A 20,486-nucleotide genomic window follows, 5' to 3' on the forward strand; every position below is an offset into this window, starting at 1 on the left:
CCTGTTTGCCTATTGCGTTGGGCTTGAATCCTACATAATTCATGAAACTCCAAAAGCCACAATAAATTTTGTCCCGGTTCTAGACAAGTTTTTGTTATGGATTTCCAGTCATTCGGGGTTAGGATTTCATAAGACAAATTATCTAGTAACATCTTCACATAAGATGATGTAGCCCCATAAAGAGTGCAACCCTTTTTCAAATCTTTAATTTTTTCCAAATTAAAAGGAGTGTATCTTCTCCTTTTTTGACCTGAGGAGTTGAGCTCTTCAATCACAGGATATGCATTTATAAAATCAGATATATCTTCTCCTTCATTTTTTGCTTTAATTAATGCTTTTTCTAATCTTGTCAAATTCTGCTTTACAGGAGAAGCTGACTGTGTTTCTGTCTCTCTCCCTCCCCCTTGTTCCACCCATGAAGGGTTAATTGCAGGGGGAGGGTCATGAGATGTGGAATCACCTAATTCCTCCTGCTGTGAAGTATCATACTCAGAATTGTAATTAACTCCATTCTCATCTGATTCGTCCTCCTTTTAACCTAGTAAAGTTGGCACTTCTTCCTCCTGTACTTTCCTTTTCATCATTCTATCACTTAAATAACTTCTTATAGCCAATTGTATTACATTATATGTATTAATTATTGAGTTAGGCCCATTTTTATCATAGAATTGACAAAGATCCTCTCCAACCGATTTCCATTCATTTAGATCTAATTCCTTATCAAGAGAGAAACAAGGACATATGTCCTTTACAGTTTGTAAAAGTTCAGTGATTTGCTGTAAACTTATAATTAAACCTTGGCTTTCCATAACTTTGACAATGCTCTCTAAACATTTTCCTTGAACAGAAACAGGCTGTTTTCTAAATATCTGTCCCATCTTAGCTGAAATTCTACTTTAACTCTTCTAACAAAATTTCTTTGTTGCACTCACCCTAATTTCTGGGTTGAAGAGTCTTTTCCACTGGAACAGGATCAGAGGCTTTTCCACTTGAATCAGGATCGTAGCTTTTCCACTGAAATCCACTGAGGGGTCTGTTAGTCCCACATTCAGGGCGCCAAAATGTTGTGATCTTTTTCTTCTCAAAACGCAGCCAGGTGATAAAAGTTCAGATCTTTTATTATCTCCAATATAGCCCGGTTAGCTTAGAGGCCTATCTCTCTGCTTGGTTCCAAGAGCTCTCTCCAAATGTCTTTAAATCCAAAGGTCTGGTCCTTCAGCCTCTGCCTCTGCTTTCTTCAGCCTCCAGCCAGCTCCAGTCTTCATGTCATTCCAGTGAAATCTCGATTTGTAGCGTCTTCCTCTGAAGAACTTCTTCGACTGGCCCATTGGCCTATTTATGCTCCTTCCAGAGAGAGGGATTATGGGTTTTCTCCCATAGTGCTCTCTGGCCCAAAGAGCTTCAAGGGAGGTATCCACTCATTGAACTCCAATGAGTAAAGGTGTGAACACAAGCCTTGTATTAATTAGTTCTACTTAGTACCTTGTTTCAGGTTCTGCCCAAAACATCTTCTTGTAAGATTAGATCAACTCTAATTAGTTAACAGTTAGTAAGGATTCCAACACAAAATCAAAGGCAAATGCTCCCAAGAAAAACAATATCTCTGCAATCTTTGCTGTACTCTGTCAGATGTTTTTTCATAGTTCTCCTTCCTTCAAAAAGTGTGAATCTATTGGATAAAGCTCACTGTGCGAGAAAAAGCCTAGGGCTCTCATTGGAATTGTTAACAGTAGTTTTTGCATATAATTCAAGTGCCTTGCCCTTTATTATGGCAATAAACTAGCATAGAGCTTTGCAAACACTTGGACTGATTCTTCTATTAACAGCTATTTGAAGAAAACTTCTTTAAATTTTATATGCATTTCCTCAAAACTTTCTTCAAAAGTGTAGCTCATCCTTTTCTCTTCTTTCTGACTATGAAAGACTAAATATCCTTTTTTCCTCATTAAGCCAAACTTCTTTTTTTTTTTAATTTTTAAATTTTTGTTTTTTTTAATATTTTATTTTATTTTATAATAACTTTATATTGACAGAATCCATGCCAGGGTAATTTTTTTTTTAACAACATTATCCCTTGCACTCGCGTCTGTTCCGATTTTTCCCCTCCCTCCCTCCACCCCTTCCCCTAGATGGCAAGCAGTCCTATATATGTTAGATATGTTGCAGTATAGCCTAGATACAATATATGTTTGTAGAACTGAACAGTTCTCTTGTTGCACAGGGAGAATTGGATTCAGAAGGTAAAAATAACCCGGGAAGAAAAACAAAAATGCAAATAGTTCACATTCGTTTCCCAGTGTTCTTTCTTTGGGTGTAGCTGCTTCTGTCCATCATTTATCAATTGAAACTGAGTCTTTGTCAAAGAAATCCACTTCCATCAGAATACATCCTCATACAATATCGTTGTCGAAGTGTAAAGTGATCTCCTGGTTCTGCTCATTTCACTTAGCATCAGTTCATGTAAGTCTCTCCAAGCCTCTCTGTATTCATCCTACTGGTCATTTCTTACAGAACAATAATATTCCATAACATTCATATACCACAATTTACCTAGCCATTCTCCAATTGATGGGCATCCATTCAATTTCCAGTTTCTAGCCACTACAAACAGGGCTGCCACAAACATTTTGGCACATACAGGTCCCTTTCCCTTCTTTAGTATTTCTTTGGGATATAAGCCCAATAGAAACACTGCTGGATCAAAGGGTATGCACAATTTGATAACTTTTTGGGCATAATTCCAGATTGCTCTCCAGAATGGTTGGATTCGTTCACAACTCCACCAACAATGCAATAGTGTCCCAGTTTTCGCGCATCCCCTCCAACATTCATCATTAATTTTTCCTGTCATCTTAGCCAATCTGACAGGTGTGTAGTGGTATCTCAGAGTTGTCTTAATTTGCATTTCTCTGATCAATAATGATTTGGAACACTCTTTCATATGAGTGGTAATAGTTTCAATTTCATCGGTGATAGTGGGCAACCTTGCTCTACTCCAGATCTTACTGGGAAAGATTCCAGTTTTTCCCCTTTGCATTTGATGCTTACTGATGGTTTTAAATATATGCTCCTGACTATTTTAAGGAAAAGTCCATTTATTCCTATGCTCTCAAGTGTTTTTATTAGGAATGGATGTTGGATTTTATCAAATGCTTTTTCTGCATCTATTGAGATGATCATATGTTTTTTGTTTGGTTGGTTATTGATATATTCAATTATGCTAATAGTTTTCCTAATATTGAACCAACCCTGCATTCCTGGTATAAATCCTACTTGGTCATAATGTATTATCCTGGGGATGATTTTCTGTAATCTTTTTGCTAATATTTTATTTAAGATTTTAGCATCAATATTCATTAGGGAGATTGGTCTATAATTTTCTTTCTCTGTTTTCAACCTACCTGGTTTAGGTATCAGTACCATGTCTGTGTCATAAAAGGAGTTTGGTGGGACTCCTTCAATCCCTATTTTTTCAAATAGTTTATTTAGCATTGGAGTTAATTGTTCTTTAAATGTTTGGTAGAATGCACATGTAAATCCATCTGGTCCTGGGGATTTTTTCTTAGGGAGTTGGTTGATAGTTTGTTCTATTTCTTTTTCTGAGATGGGACTGTTTAGGATATTTACTTCTTCCTCTGTTAGTTTGGGTAAGCTATATTTTTGGAGGTATTCTTCTATTTCATTTAAGTTGTCAAATTTATTGGCATAAAGTTGGGCAAAGTAACTCCTAATTATTGCTCTAATTTCCTCTTCGTTAGTGGAGAGTTCTCCCTTTTCATTTTTAAGACTAACAATTTGATTTTCCTCTTTCCTTTTTTAAATCAGATTTACTAAAGGTTTGTCTATTTTGTTGGTTTTTTCATAGAACCAACTCTTAGTTTTATTAATTAATTCAATAGATTTTTTACTTTAAATTTTATTGATCTCTCCTTTTATTTTTAGAATTTCAAATTTAGTGTTTGACTGGGGGTTTTTAATTTGTTCCTTTTCTAGCATTTTTAGTTGCAAGCCCAATTCATTGAGCTTCTCTTTCTCTATTTTATGCAAATAGGCCTCTAGAGATATGAAATTTCCCCTTATTACCGCTTTGGCTGCATCCCATACATTTTGGTATGATGTCTCATTATTATCGTTTTCTTGAGTGAAGTTATTAATTATGTCTATGATTTGCTCTTTGACCCAATCATTCTTTAGTATAAGATAATTTAGTTTCCAATTATTTTTTGGTCTACTTTCCCCTGGCTTTTTGTTGAATGTAATTTTCATTGCATCGTGGTCTGAAAAGGATGCATTTACTATTTCTGCCTTAATGTATTTGAATTTGAGGTTTTTATGTCCTAATATATAGTCAATTTTTGTATAGGTTCCATGAACTGCTGAAAAGAAAGTGTACTCCTTTCTGTCTCCATTACATTTTCTCCAGAGATCTATCATATCTAACTTTTCTAGTATTCTATTTACCTCTTTGACTTCTTTCTTATTTATTTTGTGGTTTGATTTATCTAATTCTGAGAGTGCAAGGTTGATATCTCCCACTATTATAGTTTTGCTGTCTATTTCTTCTTGCAGCTCTCTTAATTTTTCTTTTAAGAAATTAGATGCTACACCACTTGGCGCATATATGTTTAATAGTGATATTGCTTCATTATCCATGCTACCCTTTAGCAAGATATAGTGCCCTTCCTTATCTCTTTTAATTAGATCAATTTTTGTTTTAGCTTGATCTGAGATCAGGATGGCTACCCCTGCTTTTTTGACTTCACCTAAAGCATAGTAGATTTTGCTCCAACCTTTTACCTTTAACCTGCATGTATCTCCCTGCTTCAGGTGTGTTTCCTGTAAACAACATATTGTAGAATTCTGGCTTTTAATCCATTCTGCTAACCGCTTCCTCTTTATGGGGGAGTTTACCCCTTTCACATTTATGGTTAAAATGACCAATTCTGTATTACTTGCCATCTTGTTAACCCCTGTTTATGCTTTTCTCCCTTCTTTCCCCCTTACCCCCCCTTCCCAGTATTAAGCTTGTGAGCACCACTTGCTTCTCACAGCCCTCCCTTTTTATTATCCCTCCCCCCCGCCTTAGATTTCCTCCCCCTGTCTTACCACTTTCCCTCCCCGTTTCCGTATTCCCTTTCCGCTTAGCTTATTCCTTCCCTTTTCACTTTTTCCTTCTCACTTTTCCCTTAGATGGGAGAAGTTTCACCATAAATTGAATATGTCTAAAATTTTTCTCTTAAAGCCAATTCTGAAGGCAGTAAGATACCCACTATATTCATCCCCCTCCATTCTTTCTCTCAGATATAATAGGTTTCCTTTGCTTCTTCATGAGATGTAGTACCCCCACTTTACTCTTTTTCTATTACAATGTCTTTTCCACATCTACTTTATAGAACAAGGTATACATGTATTCTTTATACATCTTTATAGCCGAAATATAGTTCCCAAGATTAATCTTTACCTTTTTAGATTTCTCTTGAGTTCTATATTTGTAGATCAAACTTTTTGTTAAGTTCTGGCTTTTTCATCAAAAATAGATGAAATTCACTTACTTCGTTTTTTAGGATCCCTTTCAGTGGGTGATCGATGAATTCTTTCAATGTCTATTTTATCCTTTGTTCCTATGACTTCTGGGCAGTTCTCTTCGATAATTTCCTGGAAAATAGTGTCCAGGCTCTTTTTTTTTATCATACTTTTCTGGGAGTCCAATGAATCTCAGATTGTCTCTCCTGGATCTGTTTTCCAGGTCTTTTGTCTTCCCCAGAAGGTATTTCACATTCTTTTCCATTGTTTGATTTTTTTTTGGATTTGCTTGACTGATTCTTCTTGTCTCCTTGAGTCATTCAATTCCAATTGTTCAATTCTGATTTTTAATGAAGTGTTTTCTTCACTCACTCTTTTAAAATCTTTTTCTAATTGTCCCATTGAGTTCTTTTGTTCTGTTTGGAAATTTTTTCCATTTTGCCAATTTTGTTTTTTAGAGAGCTATTTTCTGTTTCCAATTCACTAATCCTATTTTTCAAGGATTTTATTTCTTTTTCCAGTCTCTCTTTAATTGAGTGGGATGACTTCTCCAGACTCTCTTGCCAAGCCTCCCTCTCCTTTTCCCATTTTTCTTCTAGCTCCCTTTTAAATTACTTCTATGAGATTCATCTGTGCTGAGGAACAGATGATCTCCTCCTTTGGGGATTCACCTGGAGACTGTCTGTTTTTAGTCTCCTCAGGATTTGGAGTCTGCTCTCTATCTGTATAGACGCTATCAAGGGTTAAAGTCCTCTTCAATTTTTTGCTCATTATGTCAAAGAATCAAAGACAAACTAGCAAAAAGAAAAAAAGAAATCACCCCTAATTGGAGTCTGCTTTTTAGGGGGAGGGACTGGGTGGTGTTACCAAGCTTCCTCTACAGACTGTGGGGGTAGCAGCGAGGCACTAGCCCTATTGTGCTGCGCCTGCGCTCTGAGATCCCAGAGCTTGCTGAGTCACTGTGGGGGAGGGGTGGCCAGGTCCCGAGAGACTCCAGCTGTTTGGGGTTGTATTCTTCGCCCCAGTGTTTTTAGCTTCTCTGCTTCTCTGCTGGCTTGCTGCTAGGGCAAAGTATCCAATCCTGTAGCAAAGCTCTCTCCACAGAGACGGCTGTGATCACACCCTGCCCCCTTTCCAGTCTGCTCAGCTGTGAGCTACCTGCTGTGCTCTCAGCTGCCTGCCCGCACCCTGGGCCCGATCCAAAACCGTCCCAGCCCTCGCGCAAAAACAGACCTTTCTTGGTGAATCTCAAGGATGGCTTCTCTTGGTAACTATTTGTGGTTTTTTTTTTCAGTCAATCATCAATTCAGAGGCTTGTAATGAAATGGATAGTGAGAGAAAAACGCGGAGCTTACACAGCAGTGTGCCTCCTCTCCACCATCTTGCCCGAAAGTCCTAAGTCAAATTTCTTTAAGCTGGATTCTTAATCTATTCCTCTCCTGCCTCTTGGACCTAACTTTATTAATTATCCTCCTTCTCTTATACTTTATTCTCTCTTACAACAAGCTCCTTCTTATCTGTCTACAGATATACACAGGTTTTTGTAACTCTAAAACAGTTTTATTTTATCCCTTCTACCTTATTAAACTACCATCTTATTTCTTTCTTTCCTATTTACTGACAAATTAATCCATTGTAAAAACTGCTGTTTCTCTTAGATCCCTTGCAACATGGATTCTTATCTTACCAATCTATTGTGACTATGCTAAAAGTCATACAAAACCTCATTAGCATATTACCTTAACAGTAACTTTCCAATACATCCTTATTAGCTCTATTAACATAGAAAAATCACTTAACTTCTGTCTACCTTACTTTCTTCAAATGCAAAATAAGGACACTTTCTCCTCCCAGCACCTATCTTGCAAGGTTACTGTGAGGATCAAATAAGATAATATTTGTAAAAAGCTTTTGGTATAATGCTTGGCACATAAGAGGGGCTACATGAATATTTATTCCTTTTACTTTCCATCATGCAATTGATGAGGGGACCTGAAACTGAAGGGGGTACACTGAAACTCTCTCTCTGAAATTCCTTTAAGTAGAAAGTCTTCTTGAATTCTGGCCTCTGTAAAAGACCCTGCCCAAGGAAACAGGACAAACCGGTTCATTCTGTTATCTAGATGGGGTTAGTGAGTCTGAGTTGGAGATTCTAACCCCATTGAATTGGAAATTAGTCTAGAGACACTCATTCAATTCCAAGACTTTCTATTGTGATTCCAGCCCAGGCTGCACCCAGCTCCCATCAAGAGCTGCTAGCCTAGGCTTCTGTTATAAAATGAGCCAACTTATGGCTCAGTCCTTGCAGAGGACTTAATATGCCATGCCATGCTTCCCTTTGCATAGCAGCAACTCTCTGCCTGCTGAAATGATATTCTCTTTCAACGTTATCCTCTCTTTATCTTTTTCACTTATTTCTCTAACAAGACTTTATACCTCTCTGTCAGGATTTCTCTGCTAGAAACTTTACTTCTCTGCCAGGACTTCTCCACTAGAAACTTTATTTCTCTGTCAGGACCTTGCCACCAAGGAATTCAGTCTTTCTATTCATGCATAGCAAAGGCTGACTTCCCAATTCCAATAATAAACTTTTTTTTATCAGTCTAGCTTTTTGGGTTCATAAATTCCTTTACAAAGGACTTCTGTGCTGCCAGAAGGGGGTTCCCACAACTCACTACCCTGTGCCAAATTCTAGGAGAATCTAGAGGAGCCAAACCTCTTTATTTGGTTTCCTAACTGGGAACCCCGAAATCTAACCTCATCATTTAACTCCCTGACCACCAGGAACCTTAACCTCATCACAATCATACCGTCTCCTTGATTCTTATGGCCATTACATTAGCATATTAAACATGTCAGTAATTTCCTAATCAAAATATTCCCCCTCCCTTATGACTTCTTAGAAATATTTTATTCTATTAGTTATTCTTCCTTGATATTCTCACCTACTTTGATTTCTACTCTGGTTTTCTTCTTACTTCTCTAGCTATTCTCCTATCTCAATGTATGCTCCAACCTCTTCTGGAACGTTTAAGTTTAGTGTTTCCAAATGTGCCTTCCTTGGCCTTCTTTCTATAATCTCTTGTTAGTGATCCCATTTGCTTCCCTGGTTTTAATCACTGTCTGCACATATATGGCTTCAAGGTCATCATCTTCATTTCAGAATTCTCCTTTCTACCTAAATGTTCCATTGGCATGGAAGATTCAAAGATGAAAGGATAATATTTGAAAACAACCTCAGAATTCATCTAGTTTAGCATTTTGTTTTGCATATGAGAAAAATAAGTTTCAGGAAGGTTGTGATTTGTGTCCATGATTACACAGGAAATAAATGTCAGAGGTGGAGTTTGAACTAAAGTCTTTTTACTTCATTTACAAATGTACCAATTAAAATCATTATCATTTCCCTTAAATCACATCCTTTTTTTTTTTTTTTTAACTTTTCAAAGAAACAAACAAATAGCTTTTATTTGATTACTGGGTAAAGTTCAAATCCCTTTGCCTGTATTCAGAGCTTTCCACTCTAACTCACTGTTCTAGGGTTTATTATTACTCTCAATAGAAGAATGACCAGAAAGAAGCACAGGTAAGCAGGCCAGCTTTGAAAGCTGCAGATTGAAAACTATATTTAAAAAAAATCAAGCTGTTCATAATAATCAAGATCTGCAGTCTCATGTACAATCTTCACATTCTTATCAATAAGTAAATATTTATTAAGTACCTACTAGGGAATATGCACTGTGATAAGTGTTATTCTGCCTTATATATATATATATATAGATGTGCCTATTTTTATTAAGTTCAAAATAAAATGAAGTAAAATAAATTATAATATTTCTCTTCCATCAATGTTGGCTCCAATGGTGTTATGTTTCCAACCAATATGCTGAGTCTTCCTTCTTTTATGACTTCTTTTGTTCAGATGATTACTTAATTCTAGAATGTCCTCTCTCCTCTTAATTTTTTATTTTTATTTTTTGCTGAGGCAATTGGGATTAAGTGACTTGCCTAGGATCACACATCTAGAAAGTGTTAAGTATCTGAGACTAGATTTGAACTCAGGTCTTCCTTGTAACGTTCTTATTGGATTTGCTGGTGGTTCTTGGTACAGCCTTCTTTTCAGTAGAGTAATCACCACAGAATAGCCAGGTGTTAAAGTCCAAATCCTTTATTATCTCCTTTGCCTGGTGCTCAGCTAGCTTTCTCGTGGCCTTCAGAGGGGACTTGGTTTCAGTGAAGAAGCTAAGTAGGAGGATAGGCCAGCTACCACAAGGCTGATAAAGATGGAAATAAATCTCTCTCTCCTTCCCTCTGAGAGCTTGAGCTCCCAGATTTTATGCTCTGCACTGAGTATAAACCAATCATTATATCACTATGAAACCATTATTTGTTGCAAGATTAAATTAATCAGGCTAAACTAGATAACCATTGTCTCATCAATTCTGCTTGTATTAACATCTTGTAAGAATCCTTGTTTCAGAGTTCTGTTCCATAACACTCCTGAATTCAGGGCTAGTGCTCTAAACACTGCACCACCTAGACACTGTCCCCACTCCTCTTATTTGTTGTTTAAATTCTTCCCCATTCATTAATTCAAATGCTATTGTCTCCATAAAGCTTTTTTTTTTTTTTAATAACTACAAAAAGCTATTTTCTTCTTTCTTTCTTCACAAAACACCAATGCATTTCTGAAGGTTTATTTTTTGAAGGAAGAGATAATAAGAGGGGTTAGGATAGAAAAAAAAAGCCCAGGGGAAAGGCTTGATAGAGAAGATGATATTTGACCTAATACTGTAAATTCCATCAAGACACTGAACATGTCTGATCTAAAATTGGAATATTTCCCAGGATTTAGTACAATATTCTACATGCATTAGGTGCTTGAGAAATATTTGTTAAATGTCTCAGATTGGCTAAAATGACAGGAAAAGATAATGATAAATGTTGGAAAGAATGAGGGAAAAGTAAGAACATTGTTGGTGAAGTTGAAATGATTGACCATTCTGGAGAGCAATTTGGAATCATGTCCAAAGAGATGTAAAAGTATGTATACTTTCTAATCTAGCAGTGTCTCTAAAGAGGGAAAAAGACCCACTCATACAAAAATATTTGGAGCAGCCCTGTTTGTAATGGCAAGGAACTGGAAATTGAATAGATGCCTGTCAGTTGGGGAATGGCTAAATAAGTTCTGGTATATGCATATAATTAATTTTATTGTTCTATAAGAAATGATGAGCAATCTGATTTCAGAAAAGCCTTGTAAAGATTTATATGAACTGATGCTGAGCAAAATGAGCAGATCCTAGAGAACAGTGCACACAGTAATGACAACATTATGTCATGATCAACTATGATGGACCCAAGTCCCAAGGCTCGTTTCAACAATGAAGTGGTTCAAGGTAATTCCAATAGATTTTTTATGGAACTTGCCATCCACATCAAGAATGAAAGAATTATGGAGACAGAATGTGGATCAAAATGTAGTATTTTCACATTTGTTGTTGTTTGTTTCCTTGCTTTTTTCTTTCTTTCTTATGTTTTTTTCCTCTTTGATCTGAATTTTCTTGCACAGCATAATGAATATGGATATATGTTTAGAAAAACTGCACATTTTTATTTATTTATTTATTTATTTATGCTTTTTAATTACAAGATATATGCATGGATAATTTTTCAGCATTGACAATTGCAAAACCTTCTGTTTCAATTTTTCCCCTCCCTGAAATGGCAGGTTGACCTATACATGTTAAATATGTTAAAGTATAAGTTAAATACAATATATGTATACATGTCCATACAGTTATTTTGCTGTACAAAAAGAATTAGCCTTGGAAATAGTGTACAATTACAGCAAAATAATGGTTTGGTCATGTATACTTATTGTGTATCTAATTTATACTTTAATATAGTTAACATCTACTGGTCACACTGCGATCTAGGGTAGGGAGTGAGGGGAAGGAGGGGAAAATTGGAATAAAAGGTTTGGCAATTGTCAATGCTGAAAAATTACCCATGCATATATCTTGCAAATAAAAATCTATTAAAAATAAATAAATAAAAAAGGAAATAGTGTACAATTAACCTGTGAAGAAAATAAAAAATGCAGGCAGACCAAAATTGAGGGATTGGGAATTCTATAAAGTAGTTCATACTCATTTCCCAGAGTTCTTTCACTGGGTGTAGTTGGTTCAATTCATTATTGAACCTCTATTGGAACTGATTTGGTTCATCTCATTGTTGAAGAAGGCCACATTCATAAAAACTGATCATCATATAATATTCATCATATAATGATCTCCTGGGTCTGCTCATTTTACTCAGCAGCAGTTCATGTAAGTCTCTCCAGACCTCTCTGAAATCATCCTGCTGGATATTTCTTACAGACCAATAATATTCCATAATATTCATATGCCACAATTTATTCAGCCATTCTCCAACTGATGGGCATCCACTCAGTTTCCAGTTTCTGTCCACTACAAAGAGGGCTGCCACAAACAAGTCCCTTTCCTTTCTTTAAGATCTCTTTGGGATATAAGACCAGTAGTAACACTGCTGGATCACAGGGTATGTATAACTTTTTGAGCATAGTTCCAAATTGCTCTCCAGAATGACTGGATGTGTTCACAATTCCACCAACAATGTATCAGTGTCCCCTCATCCCCTCAAACATTCTGCATTATCTTTCCCTGTCATTCTAGTCAATCTGTCAGGTGTATAGTGGTATCTCAGAGTTGTCTTAATTTGCATTTCTCTGATTAATAATGACTTGAAGCATCTTTTCATATGACTAGAAATAGTTTCAATTTCTTCCTCTGAGAATTGTCTGTTCGTAGCCTTTGACCATTTATCAATTGGAGAATAGCGTGATTTCTTATAAATTAGACTCAGTTCTCTATATATTTTGGAAATGAGGCCTTTATCAGAACCTTTCACTGTAAAAATGTTTTCCTAGAAAGCTGGGACACTGATGCATTGTTGGTGGAGTTGTGAACGAATCCAACCATTCTGGAGAGCAATCTGGAACTATGCCCAAAAAGTTATCAAACTGTGCATACCCTTTGATCTAGCAGTGTTAATACTGGGTTTATATCCCAAAGAGATACTAAAGAAGGGAAAGGGACCTGTATGTGCCAAAATGTTTATGACAGCCCTATTTGTAGTAGCTAGAAACTGGAAAATGAATGGATGCCCATCAATTGGAGAATGGTTAGGTAAATTGTAGTATGTGAATGTTTTGGAATATTATTGTTCTGTAAGAAATGACCAGCAGGATGAATACAGAGAGGCTTGGAGAGACTTACATGAACTGATGCTAAGTGAAATGAGCAGGGCCAGGAGATCATTATCTACTTCAACAACGATACTGTATGAGGATGTATTCTGATGGAAGTGGACTCAGTTTCAATTGATAAATGATGGACAGAAGCAGCTACACCCAAAGAAAGAACACTGGGAAATGAATGTAAACTGTTTGCATTTTTGTTTTTCTTCCCAGGTTATTTTTACCTTCTGAATCCAATTTTCCCCATGCAACAAGAGAACTGTTTGGTTCTGCCCACATATACTGTATCTAAGATATACTATAACATATTTGACATGTATAGGACTGCTTGCTATCTGGGGGAAGGGATGGAGGGAGGGAGGGAAAAGTCAGAACAGAAGTGAGTGCAAGGGATAATGTTGTAAAGAAATTTTTTTCAAAAGAAAAAAAACTTAATATAATAATAAAAAAATGTTTTCCCAGTTTATTGCTTCCCTTCTAATCTTGTCTGCATTAGTTTTGTTTGTACAAAAACTTTCAATTTGATAAATCAAATTTTCTATTTTGTGATCAATAATGATCTCTAGTTCTTCTTTGGTCATAAATTCCTTCCTCTTCAATAGGTCTGAGAGGTAAACTATCCTATGTTCCTCTAATTTATTTATAGTCTCTTTCTTTATGCCTAGGTCATGAATCCATTTTGACCTTATCTTTGTGTATGGTATTAAGTGTGGTCAATGCCTAGTTTCGGCTATACTAATTTCCAATTTTCCCAGCAGTTTTTGTCAAACAGTTAGTTCTTATCCCAAAAATTGGGGTCTTTGGGTTTGTCAAACATTAGATTATTATAGTTATTAACTATTTTGTCCTTTGAACCTAACCTATTCCTCTGATCAACTAGTCTATTTCTTAGCCAATACTAAATGGTTTTGATAACCACTACTTTATAATATAATTTGAGATCGGGTACAGCTAGGCCACCTTCATTTGAGTTTTTTTTCATTCCTTGAAATTCTTGACCTTTTGTTTTTCCATAGGAATTTTGTTGTTATTTTTTCTAGTTCATTAAAATAGTTTTTTTGGGAGTCTGATTAGTATAGTACTCAATAAATAGATAAGTAGAATCTCTGGGATTCTCTAAGTATACCATCCTATCATCAGCAAAGAGTGAAAATTTCTTTTCCTCATTACCTACTCTAATTCCTTTAATCTCTTTCTCAACTCTTATTGCCAAAGCTAGCATTTCTAATACATTATTGAATAGTAATGGTAATAGTGGGCAACCTGGTTTCACCCCTGATCTTATTGGGAATGGTTCCAGTTTATCCCCATTACATATGATGCTTACTGATGGTTTTAAATAGATGCTACTGATTATTTTAAGGAAAAGTCCATTTATTCCTATATTCTCAAGTGTTTTTAATAGGAATGTATGTTGGATTTTATCAAATGCTTTTTCTGTATCTATTGAGATGATCATATAGTTTTTGTTAATTTGCTTATTGATATGGTAAATTATACTAATAGTTTTCCTAATATTGACCCAGCCCTGCATTCCTGGTATAATCCTGCTTGGTCATGGTGTATTATCCTGGGGATGATTTTCTGTAGTCTTTTTGCTAATATCTTATTTAAGATTTTAGCATCAATATTTATTAGGGAGATTGGTTTATAATTTTCTTTCTCTGTTTTCAATCTACCTGGTTGAGGTATCAGGACCATGTCTGTGTCACAAAAGGAATTTGGTAGGAGTCCTTCATTCCTTATTTATTCAAATACTTTATATAATATTGGAGTTAATTGTTTTTTAAGTGTTTGATAGAATTCACATGTAAATCCATCTGGTCCTGTGGATTTTTTCTTAGGGAGTTGATTAATATCTTGTTCTATTTCTTTTTCTGAAATGGGACTAGTTAAGCAATTTACTTCCTCCTCTGTTAATCTGGGAAGCCTATATTTTTGGAGGTAGTCATCAAGTTCACTTAGGTTATCAAATTTATTGGCATAAAGTTGGGCAAAGTAACTCTTTATTATTGCTCTAGTTCCCTTTTTATTGGAAAATTCCCTTTTCATTTTTAAGACTAACAATTTGATTTTCCTCTTTCCTTTTCCTAATCAGATTTGCCAAAGGTTTATCTATTTTATTGTTTTTTTCATAAAACCAACTCTTAGTTTTATTTATTAATTCAATAGTTTTTTTTTTACTTTCTATCTTATTAATTTCTCTTTTTAATTTTAGAATTTCAAGTTTAGTATTTGATTGGGAGTTTTTAATTTGTCTTTTTCTAGCTTTTTAAGTTGTAAGCCCAACTCATTGATCTTCTCTTTCTCTATTTTATTCAAGTAACCCTCTAATGATATAAAATTTCCTCTTATTACCACTTTGCTTGCATTCCACAAATTTTGATATTATGTCTCATATTTGTTATTATCTTGGGTGAAATTAATTGTGTCTATAATTTGCTGTTTCACCCAATCATACTTTAAGATGAGATTATTTAGTTTCCAATTACTTTTTGGTCTATTTATCCCTAACTTTTTGTTGAATGTAATTTTTAATGCATTGTGATCTGAAAAGAAAGCATTTACTATTTCTGCCTTCCTGCATTTAATTTTGAGGTCTTTATGTCCTAATATATGGTCAGTTTTTGTATAAGTTCCATGAACTGCTGAGAAGAAAGTATACTTCTTTCTGTCACCATTCAGTTTTCTCCAAAGATGTATCATACCTAATTTTTCTAATATTCTATTTACCTCTTTAATTTCTTATTTGTTTTGTGGTTTGATTTATCTAATTCTGAAAGTGTAAGGTTCAGATCTCCCACTATTATAGTTTTGCTGTCTATTTCTTCTTACAACTCTCTTAACTTCTCCTTTGGGAAGTTAGATGCTATACCACTTGGTGTATATATATTTAGTATTGATATTGCTTCATTGTCTATGCTAACCTTTAGCAAAATCCAGTTTCCTTCCTTATCTCTTTAATTAGATCAATTTTTATTATACTATGATAGTTTTGCTGTCTATTTCTTCTTGCAACTCTTTTAACTTCTCCTTTAGGAAGTTAGATGCTATACGACTTAGTGCATATATGTTCAGTTCAGTAGCGATATTGCTTCATTGTTTGTGCTACCCTTTAGCATGATATAGTTTCCTTCCTTATCTCTTTTAATTAGATCACTTTTTGCTTTTGTTTGATCTGAGATAAATATGGCTAGCCCTGGTTTTTTTTTTTTTATTTCACCTGAAGCATAATAGATTCTGCTCCAGCTTTTTATCTTTACTCTTTATGTATCTCCCTGCTTTAAATGTGTTTCTTATAAATAGTATATTGTAGGGTTCTGACTTTTGATCCAGTCTGCTATTTGCCTCCGCTTTATGGGAGAGTTCATCCTATTTACATCCTGCCATCTTATTATCCCCAGATTATGCCTTTTCTTTTTCTTGCTCCCCTTTACTCCCTTTTCCAGTATTAAACTTATGGGCACCACTTCCTCATGCAGCTCTCCCTCTTTAGAATCCCTCCCATCCCCTTTGAATCCCTTCCACTTTCTTGTACCTTTCCCTTATTACTCTTTTCCTTTTCCCTTTTCCTCTCCCAGTTTTTAATGAGGTGAGAGAAGTTTCTCTGTGTAAACCAAATATGTGAGTTATTTTCTCTTTGAGCCAACTCTGATGATAGTAAGATTCACACAATGTTCCTCCTCCTCTCTAAATTCCCTCAGATATGATAGATTTCCTTTGCCTCTTCCTGTTTCCTTCCTTTTACCTTCCCCTTTCCTTTATTCTGATACTATCCCCTTTCTATTTCTATTTCCCTTTTTTACGTTATATCAGTAAAATTAAATTATACATGTACTCTTTATGTATATCCATAACAGAAATACAGTTCTAAAGAGTTCTTTTTACCTTTTTCTGTTTCTCTTGAGTTCTATGGTTGGAGATCAAAATTTTTTTTAGTTCTGATTTTTTCCTTAGAAACAAATGGAATTCATCTGTTTCATTAAATGTCCATCTTCTTCCCTGAAAGAAAATGCTCAGTCTATTCTTGGCTGAATTCCAAGTTCTTTTGCCTTTTAGAATATCAGATTCCAGGCCCTTTGATCTTTTAATGAGGAAGCGGCTAGATCTTGCGTGATCCTTATTGTGGCTCCTTGGTATTTGAATTTCTTTTCTGTCTGCTTGTAATATTTTTCTTTAGTCTGATAGTTTTGAAATTTAGCAATAATATTCCTTGAAGTTTTTATTGTAGGGTCTTTTTCAGAAGGTATTCGATGAATTCTTTCAATGCCTATTTTACCTTCTGATTCTATTACATCTGGGCAGTTCTCTTTGATCATTTCTTGTAAAACAATATCTAGGCTCTTTTTTTCATCGTAATTTTCAGGAAGTCCAATAATCCTCAGATTATCTCTCCTAGATCTATTTTCCAGGTTTACTGTTTTACCAAGTAGATATTTAACTTTTTTTTTCTAATTTTTCATTTTTTTGGTTTTGCTTGAGTGATTCTTGATGTCTCAATGAATCATTCATTTCCATTTGTTCAGATCTGATTTTTAATGAGTTATTTTCTTCATTAGCTTATTTTTTTAACTTCTTTTTGTATATGTCCAATTGAGTTTTTAAATGAGTTGTTTTGTTCTATGGAATTTTTTTCCACTTCACTATTTTTTTTTTAACTGAGTTATTTTCTTTTTCCAATTCACATATCCTACTTTCTTGGGAGTTCTTTATTTTTTCCAATTCATAAGTCCTACTTTCTCAGAAGTTCTTTATCTTTTCCAATTCACAAATCCTACTTTCCTGGGAGCTTTTTACCTTTTCCAATTCACATTTCAGGAAATTGTTACTCTCTTGCATAGCTTCCCTTTACTCTCCCCATTTTTCTTCTAGCTCTCTTTTAAGATTTTTTTTATAGTTCTTCTAGGAGAGCCTTGTGTGATAGGGACCAGATTACATCCCCCTTTGTAGTTTTGTCTGGAGACTGTTTGCTATTAGTCTCCTGGAAGTTGAAAACCTGCTCCCTTTCTGTATAGAAACTATCAATTGGCCTTTTGACTTTTTTACTCATTTTTTTTTTAAAGCCTTAAGGGTCTGCCTTCAAGGCAAGGAGTTTACCAGCTTCCTATGCAGGGCAGGGATAGATATATGGACAGTAGCTGTCCTGCAAATGGGCTGCAAAGAGTGGCCAAGCTGTGGGAGTGCTCTGAGAAATGCTCCACACTGGAAGTGACTCAGGCCTGGGTAGCACAGGCTGAGCTGCTGAAGTCCCCTGAAAAGAGCCCTGTTGTGAGGATTAGCAACTGCCTTGGGGCTAGAGACTGAGCAGTGAAAGTGTCACTGCCCCACCTAAAGCCCACTTTGGGTATTAGCAGTTGCCCTGCCCCCGCATGGCACCAGAAGTGTCTCTACCCTGGAGAACACAATCTGCTGTGGAAGTTCTATTGTCCCAGGCTGAGTCCCCCACTGTGCAGATTAGAGGTTGCCTCAGGCTGTGCCCCTCTGCTGTGGATTTGTGACTGCCCCAAAGAAAGCCCATGCTGTAGAATGTGGCTGCACAGCTGTGCTGAGTCACTTACTTGCAGTTTTGGGTAGGTATAGCCAGATCCTGTTAGATTCTGGCGTTTTTTAGAGTACCCTCTAATTTTGGCTTTAATTTCTCTGCTGATCTAACTGCTTTGCAACCAAAGCAACCTGTGGTAGAGTCCACCCTGTAAGTTTTCCAGCCACAGAGACCACCCCCCCCCCCCGTCCGCACTATTTGCTAGCCTCTCCTATTTCCCTGCTTGCACTGGTCTGCTCCTGACCCGTCCTGCAGCTCATCAAAGTGCGGGTCCCGAGACTGGAATTTGTCTGTAAGGCTATGCCTGAAACGTAATGGGGTTAGAAATGAGGAGGGAGACCAGTTGGGGTGAAACAAAGTCTCAGTTTAATGAGTGAAGAGAGTCTAGTTATATACAATTCTGAATGGGGGTTGCAAAGTAAAGAATGTCACACCAGATGTGTGGCAGACATCCTGGAGCCTAATTGTTATCTTGCACCTGGGCTGATAGGGCCAATTTTCTGGGACTCACATTATCTTGTCTCAGGAATTTGGGATGAATAGTTTATTTATGACAAGGTTATAGCTTCAGTGTTTGTGTGGGAACTTCCTTAGCTCTTTGATTCCCAGGGCATGCAGCTCTTTGATTCCAAGGACATGGTCTCTGGCATGCTCCCACTGCTCGGGACAAACCTTTTCTGGTGATCTTCCACATTATCTCTGGCTGGCAAATTGTTATACTTCCAATCTTCATGAATTTTACCAGTCAAGTGCTATTTTCGAGGCTGATTTTAATAATTAGCAATGAGGGTATGAGAGGAGCTTAGAAAGTCATGTGTACCTTCTCCACCATCTTGGCTCTGCCCCCTGAACTGCACATTTTTAGCCTATAAGATTCGCTTGCTGTCTTGGGGAGGATGGAATAGGAGAGAGGGGAAGAAAAATTTGGAACACAAGGTTTTATAAAAGTGAATGTTGAAAACTATCTTTGCATGTATTTGGAAAAATAAAATACAACTTTTGAAAAAAGAAATGTTTGTTGAATTGAAAGAATTAGTAAAAAATCTAGATAACATATGAGAAAATCCTGATAAACTTCTACACTCTTCAGACACACAAAAATGTTTTAAAAGACATTTCCTTTGGGATAATTAATATGGCAATGGTAGAGAGTGATAAAGATGAAGTCAAACTAGATCTGAGTTCAAGACCTACCTCATATAGTTGCTAGCTCAGTGGTGTTAAAGAAAGGAACTCTGAAGTAAGCCACAGATTTACAGCAACAATTATTGTCTGAGAAACATATGTAATGGAGAGAAAAGTTTGCAAGGGAGGAGAGAAAAAGAGAAGGGAGAGAGAGAGAGAGAGAGAGAGAGAGAGAGAGAGAGAGAGAGAGAGAAAGAATTCTTAGTTTCTCAAAAGGGGAATAGAAAAGGGTGAAATATTAATAGTTTCTAGAGAGTGAGAGTTAGGGGAGCAGAGCTCTGTAGACACAATAAGCCAGGGAAAAAGATGTTTAGAAAGTCCCAAGCAAAGTTTTGAGTCTGCAGCTGCAGCTCAAAGCCATTTCTGAGTTGGTCAAGGCTGGTTTCTGGCAGCTGGAGTTATCTCCAAATTTGGCTGAACTTCACTTGCAAAGGATCATTGTTATGGCAAGATGCTCTGAATCTTAGAAATCCTTCTGATTAATTGGTTGTTGGGTACTCCCATAGTCCTGCTTCTTGTAAAGAAGAGAAGTTTCAACATATTTAACAGGTTTAATATTTGTTTAAGAGCTTATGTTAACAGTGGCTCTGTGACAATCACTTAACCTCTTCTTCAACTTTCCTTATTTGTAAAAGAGGGGAAATTAATAATAATGCCCACCCTTGTTTTGAAGGAAAGACAAGAATATATATTCATTGATTTGTTAAGCCTTAAAATCATCATACAAATATCAGTTACTATTATAGAGATATATATGAAACATATTTACTTATACACATATTTCTATGTGTGTATGTATATATACATATACATGTAATAAATAAATATATTATATTCTTCTTGTTTTTTCCAAAATGTTACAAGACTATTTTATATAGCAAACCATGGTCTGTATTTCAGTGAATGAATGAATGAGCCATAAAGCATTTATGAATTTTTTTTTATTAAGTGCTA

The sequence above is a fragment of the Antechinus flavipes genome, chromosome 6 (genome assembly GCF_016432865.1).
Source record: "Antechinus flavipes isolate AdamAnt ecotype Samford, QLD, Australia chromosome 6, AdamAnt_v2, whole genome shotgun sequence".
In the NCBI taxonomy this organism is placed as follows: Eukaryota; Metazoa; Chordata; class Mammalia; order Dasyuromorphia; family Dasyuridae; genus Antechinus; species Antechinus flavipes.